The 6,996-nt window shown below is 36.8% G+C and overlaps 1 long non-coding RNA gene across 1 annotated transcript; it reads left to right on the forward strand.

The window, feature by feature from the left end:
• Nucleotides 1-2,266: 2,266 nt before the first annotated feature.
• LOC136817617 (uncharacterized) lies at nt 2,267-6,359 on the forward strand. The gene is made up of 4 exons (XR_010848122.1): nt 2,267-2,677; nt 4,053-4,113; nt 5,923-5,977; nt 6,198-6,359. It is a non-coding gene; the product is annotated as an uncharacterized lncRNA (long non-coding RNA).
• The last annotated feature ends 637 nt before the right edge of the window (nt 6,360-6,996 follow it).

Here is a 6,996-nt window from a genome sequence, read left to right on the forward strand (position 1 = left end):
CGGCGCCAACATTTAAAACAACCCTTATTCCTGCCAACTTTCAAATTTTGGGGGCCTTTTTCAACCATATTTCTTTAATGGAGAGTATCAACAGCTCATGTTTTTTATTTGAAGAGCTAAATCGGTATAAGATAAATTGAGGCATTTTTAGACATTTTAAAAGTTGAAAATAGAAAATATTTTCCTTGTTTAGAAAACTATGACATTTAAAATTATAACAAGAAAATAGATATCAAGTTATCATTACCACCACCTTCGTATAAATAAAAGTTTTTTAAGTCAAAGATTCTGGGCGTTACTTTCAACCAGTCACTGCTCTTACAGTTTAATATTTCCACTTAATGATGGAGGGCGCAAGTAAGGACAAAAGTACCAGGGGCGCCAATTTCATAGTTTGCACCACCAAGAAAATTAAGTCAGGCCGCTACTGCTTTTTACTGCTATAATAACAAGGTGATCAAATAAACATGGTTGGCTGGCTACTAATGTTTTTTGTGGAAACACTAAATTCTTTTCATCACTCGTTGTCCGACAAAATCTATTTCGGAAAACTAGCGAAACCTTTGATTGAATTTTCAAAATTTTTAGCTGTCGGACTAGAAAGTGTCGGCCCTCTAAAAATGGGATCTTTCAGAAAAAAATTTCATAGGGGTTGGAGGACTTATTGTCCGGGGGTAGAAAAAAATCATGAGATTTTTCCTTGTCCAGGGCAGGGGTGTCTCAGGGATAAATTCGTGTGACTGTTTTCATTTATTAACAACTTATTGTAATTCAAAGTTAATGAAGTTTATTCAAAAATGCAACTGATTGAAAATGAGACACAAATTGTCATTCCAGGTCAGTTTTGGACTGATTTTTAGTAGCACTAAATCTTTTTCTATACAGCTTGACAGTGAAGCCATCGTCCATGCAAACGATGCAATCTTGAAAAAGAATGGCCTCATAGCTGATGGAGACATTATCCAGATAAGAGTCTTTTGTAATGAAGCCAATAACAATGTTAGGAAATCTGATCTAAAAAGTTAACTTCAAAATAAACCTAAATCATCCAAAAACCAAACACCACCTAAGTCTTCTTCAAAAAGGTTGTACTTAAGCTGGGAACATTACGACTATATCAAGAAGAAGTTTGCTATTGTCAAAGGGGAGAAGGGAGGTGGCTCAAGAAATGAAAAATTTGTTGATGAAACCACCAAACAAGAGATTTTCAACTATTGTGTAAATATGTTTTGGAATGGTAGAAAAGGTACGTTTCCAGATTGTCATATGAACATAGCAGACCACAAGCATGACCCTATCCTAGATGTATTCTATGGTGTCACCTTTACAATCGGTAACTATTTTCAAAAACATAGAATGTCACGGCCTAGAATATTTTTCCAGACAAGACCCAAAATCAATGCACTTGGCCTGTCTTTAACGCCGTCGCGCTCACATGAAAGAAGAAGAATCCCTCTTGAAGCTCCAACAGAAACTCCACCATCACCCACTGCACCAGATTCAGTTTTGGATGAAAGAAGGGAACTTATTAGGGATCAGGATAGAGCCTTTGAGGATGCACTGGCAGAGACTGGAAGAAAAGCAAAAGAAGCTGAAGAGGCTGCACACGAAGAAGAGCTGAGATTCCGAGATGAAAGAATTAGATTGGAGGAAGAAAAAGCACTTCGTCTGGAAGAAGGAAGTCTTGAACAAGTTAGGCAATCACGGTTATGGAGAGTTCCCCCATAACTGTCTTTAAATGAAGAACATGTAGTAGTGGCAGTGCGACACCAAACCCTGAAGATGCAAACCCGATTTTTTAAGGCTGATTCGTCAATGACTGTTGTCTATGACTGGTGGGGTAGTTTGCTTACTAGACCAGAACACTTTCAACTTTATAACGCTGACAGAAGAATTGTTGATCCCTAATCAAAAGTTGTTGCAGTTGTATACAACATGAAAAAGGTCGATCTAGAAATATTGATGTCTCCAACGGGTACAGTGGCGTTTAGAGGTTTCAGGACCATCCAAGAACCAGCCCTTCCAAATCATGAAAATACAAACTGTTCCCACCATCACCCAAAATAATGAAAGTTTACCTATCCACCGCCAGGACCCACCTTCACCATTCAATCAGGAAATCAATCAAAATCGTGAACGTTTATCTATCAGCCAGAATCCTCCTTCACTTGAAAGCTTACTAACAAACCTTCATCTTAAAGACGAATCCGGAGGAAAAACGAAAGGATGCGTTTGAAGCACTTATTGGTCCAGCGTGGTTAGCGAATGGACCTTTTAAGAGCACGGCAATGTTAGTGCGGAACCAAGTAGTAGCCTGCAATATCGGATCAAAATAAATACATTATCCCGATCAAAGGCTAGTTCGCGATTTCACTGTACCCACATTGAGTAGTGCTACGAGGGTACGAAGTCCGTCAGTTGAGAGAAATTAGTTTTTCATCAACAGAGTCTAAATTAAAACCTCAAATTTATGAGGCTGTAAGGAAATATAATCTCCTTAGTGCTATCTGCTGGAGACTATAGTTTAGCCAACGCTAAATCTCGTGTGTGGTGATGAAACGATGAACGTGAAAAAAATCAATAAGTACAAGAAGTTGTCTTTAGTGTTTTGCAGTTTCAGTGTTTACATGGATGCTGTATAATATCATCAATCCTTAAAGTTACCTGAGAGTCAAAGGTAAGCAAGGCGTTGCTTTATATAATTAAAATTTCCAGGTGCCACTGAATCAATCAATTACCATCCCCTTGTTGATATTTTGATTAAACAGTGGGGTTCAACCACTGAGCTATAAACCCTGGAGACAGTTACTTTCAAGATTGTTGAAGCCGGTCTTTTAAAAAGTTTCCCTTAGATTATAAATGCTGTAGCAACAAAGAGCTAGACCAATCTTCTCTGCGCTCCTTCGACTGTTCGAAATTTCTTAAGGCCGAGGGAATTTGAATATGAGAGTCGGCCGCCCGTATGTCATAAAAGCAACCGCCTGAAAATTTCATTATTTCAAAAAAATTCATCATTATGGCCGCAGTCACAAATAACTTGTGTTCACGTCATTTCCAGCCCTAAAAAGTGAGTCATCGGTTGGTCGGCACTAAAATCGTCGGAAAAATAAGGTCTGAAAACATAGGCTTTGTCATAGAGTTACTTTATTCATTAAAACCTTACACCAACCAGAACCTCAGCAATTGTATGAAAAGTGAATTTTCACTGTGTTTATATACTGCGAGCGATGTAAATTTCCTGTTTTCGTACTATAATCCGATAAAGCTAACCACAGAGTCCTGATATTGCCCAATTTTTTGTTCTGTGGATTTTTGTAAACAACAATTGGGCCATTTTAGATTTGGTCCACAAATGCTAGAGGTAATTAGTCAAACAATTTGATTATCAAATTAAACCAACCTAATTGAGCGATTTGAATTTAATTAATCAAACGCAATTCAAAACACACCAGTGCACTGGCAACTGGCGGCGCAGTGGCGCACATGCTGCTTACAAAGATTGATAAAGTTTCAGTCGGCGTAAAAGAAATTATTCATGTCAGCGTCAATTGCTTCATAATCTATCGCGTTTTGACTCTTGTTCCCCTTCCACGTCCGCTTCCGCTCGCTCCTGCCACTTTTTCCAAACATTTTTGCGCGCATGCGTGCCTCCCTCTCCTTAAACCCTTACCGAAAAACTCAATATTGGTACAGCCCAGAATTACGCTTGGCGCAAGGCTTACTCTTTCGAAAATTCGGCGCAAAATTTCATGGAATCCATACTGGATTCAAAGTAAAGTAAAATTGAGATTCAAAATAACCTTGAAAAATTCAATTAGATTGTTAAATTTGATAAATTTATCTTCCTAATATTTAAAATGTTAATTGCTCCCGGTCAATGCTCGATGGGTGTCGTCACATGGTTTTTTTAGCCCTTCTATATTTAGGGGGTTTTGGATTTTGTAAAAACCCTTAGGGGAATTTGCAATTGACAATACTTATGGGAAGACTGCAAAAGTAATGGTAAATTTTTATAATTGTTGATCTTTAACAAGAATTTCATTTCCTTTTAGACGGCTGTGCTTATCAACATAATTGAAGAGAGATCTGCAATAGAAAGTGACCATCCAATAGGTAAGACTTTAAAAATACATATTTTTAAGAGACTTATTTTTCAATTATAAAATTCCTTTTTCAGACCCACTTTTGAAGTGATTTTTTGCCAATTTTATAGCTTGTAAGAAAACTGCTTCTGGCCATTTTTTTAAATAGAAAATAATAAAAATCCTGGATAAAAGAAAGGATAAATCAACAAAACGCAAAAGTTTGTTCTCGCAAAATATTTTGGAAAGGTTCAATTCGCGAAAGCTAATTTTTGCGAAATGGGTACCCAAAATAGGACCGATTTCTTTTGGTAACTTGGGAACGAACTCAAAGAAATGTTATAAACGCCCCCTTGAATAAACGATCCTCCTAAAAATAAAAAAAATTAATAAACACCCCATATGTTTATTCGAAGTAATACGGTATATTTTCTTTTAAGACAACCTTTTCACATTGATTTAAAGATTTTAAAATCGCCATAAAAAATCAATGAAGAAGAAAACGAAGACTGTTTCAAACATGGGTATTTCATCAATCTGATTTTCAATATTTTTCAGGTTTCGAGGGCCTTTCCGAAACATTTTTGAAGAAATTTCCAGAAATTCTTTAAATTTTTGGAAGATTGTGTCTTGAAGCTGCTTGAAAACAGATTGGTGTAATATAGTAAAGGGCTTTTAGTTAAAATTTGCAATATAGATTTTTTTTATTTATCTATCCAGGGAAGGGTGAGAAATAAGAAGTACAAGGAACAATTTTGTGGCCAAGTTCATTGAGGTAATCTATATAATTTATTTTCTACTTTTCGTGTTCAAATCACCTCAAATTTGTTAGAAATCTAAGGGCCTGTTTACATGGATTTTCGGTACGGCCTGAGATCCAGAATGTTCTGAGTTTATGTCTTGTTTACATGAGGTGTTACGGTACGGGCTGAATTTTCAATTTCGGTTTGGGGTGGTCGTAGTACTTTAGCGGGCCGAATGTTTACCACAGACTTCAAAAATAAAAATCTCTCCCGTGGTCAGAAAACTTTGGAAAAATCTATTCCAGTAATTTTTTTTGAGTTGTGTTATTGGTTCCCCCCACTAAAAATCCAAATTTTTCTCCTCCGTTCCCCCCCCCCTCGTTTCTTTCCCCCACCATATTTCAAAATTTCTTGGTACCCTCCTCTTTATTGAATTCCCCCAGCTATTCGACAATTTTGTGGTTCCCCCATATGGTTAACATAAAAATGCCTTAAATCAAGTTTGAAATTTTGGAAAGCTTGAAAATATAGCCTTGAAAGTGCTTGAAAAGTGAAATTGTATTGAAAAGTTGGTTTGTTTAAGAATATTTGCTGATTTTATTGCTTAAACAGGTTTCGCAACGAGATCACCTTATCAGTGAAGTTCCCCCAGTCAAAATTTATAGTTTTCCCCCTCTTTATTTCTTTCCCCTGCTTATTTCAAATTTTTCATTTTCCCCCATACCTCACAAAAAGGGTTAAAATCAGAATCCCCCCTTTATAAAGGGGGGAGGACACTATGAAAGTGCTACGACCACCTCGAACTGAAATTACTTTGCGTTTACATGGATTTTCTAAAGTTGGAGCGTACTGAAATCTCGGTACGGTCTGGCATGTAAACGATATGAGACTTCAGACCGTAGACCGTCCTGAAAAATCTCAGTACGCCCCGTACCGAAAATCCATGTAAACGGGCCCTAACATTTATTGAAGAAATATCTGGAAATTCTTTAAATTTTTGGAAGATTGTGTCTTGAAGCTGCTTGAAAATAGAATGGTGTATTATGATAAAAGGGTTTTTAAATTTGCAATATAGATTTTTTTATTCATCTATCCAGGGAAGGGTGAGAGACGAGAAGTACAAGGAACAATTTAGTGGCCAAGCACTTTGAGGTAATCTATATTTATTTTATCTAAAATTGCAAATTTATTTTATCTAATCCTGATTTTTTACCCTCCCATTTTTAGGGGGGATGTTAGAATCAAAAATTTAAAACACCCCCTACCAATTTCAAACCCCGCCCAAAAGGTGAGAGTACTTAACAATTTTATAAGGCTTTTCACATGCTTCTATAAATTTTAAACATTTTCTTTTCTTTTTTTCTTTTTATAGGAGATCAGTGTGGTTCATACAGTGAAGTCCGGTGATAATCAATCGAGTTTGGATGGAACTTTCTTTATATATAGTAAAGAACACATTATATATAATATCCAAAGCCACAGCCAAAGCCAAAGCCTTAACATATTTAATTATTCACTTTTTAGTTGAGAGTTGAGACTTATTGTAAAAATACAGAACTCAATATAATGAAAAATTGTTCAAATTATTGTCTTTTCCCTTATCCTGACAACATGATATCTTTAGACGCTTATTGCATATCCATTGGGAACTTTGATAGGGCTAGGCAATATGACCTCCGTTCCTTATATAGCACCTCAAAATCTGGCAGTACCAGTAGGGTGACCAGGAATGGGCGTCCCCGCTCTCCGTCAATTCTTGCTTTGGTGTTACTGACATGTATTATTCTAATTCAGGCGGGTGATGTAGAAACGAATCCAGGTCCGTACATTTACAAAAATAGTTAAAGCAACAACTCATCAAGGCAATGGGGCGTGTATGGCCGAACAGCGGCTCCCAGTGTATGTTATGTCATTATCGCAATGTATTCTAATGCAAGGGCACCCCGCTAACTGGGATACAAACATCTGGATACAGTTTTGAAAATCGGTAACGACCTTTATGGAGTTTAGGATATATTGATCACTTTTTAAGTTTGACGAGTCCCCTACATATTGAAATGCTATAATGTGGTCGATTTGAGCGCACTCCCAACTGTTCAGCCTTGACACAAAAAGTCGTACTTTATTGAAATACCTGCCGTTATAATAGTGGAATATTTTTAGGGGGTCTA

This window comes from Clytia hemisphaerica, unplaced genomic scaffold (genome assembly GCF_902728285.1).
Source record: "Clytia hemisphaerica strain Z4C2 unplaced genomic scaffold, Clytia hemisphaerica genome assembly, whole genome shotgun sequence".
NCBI lineage: Eukaryota > Metazoa > Cnidaria > Hydrozoa > Leptothecata > Clytiidae > Clytia > Clytia hemisphaerica.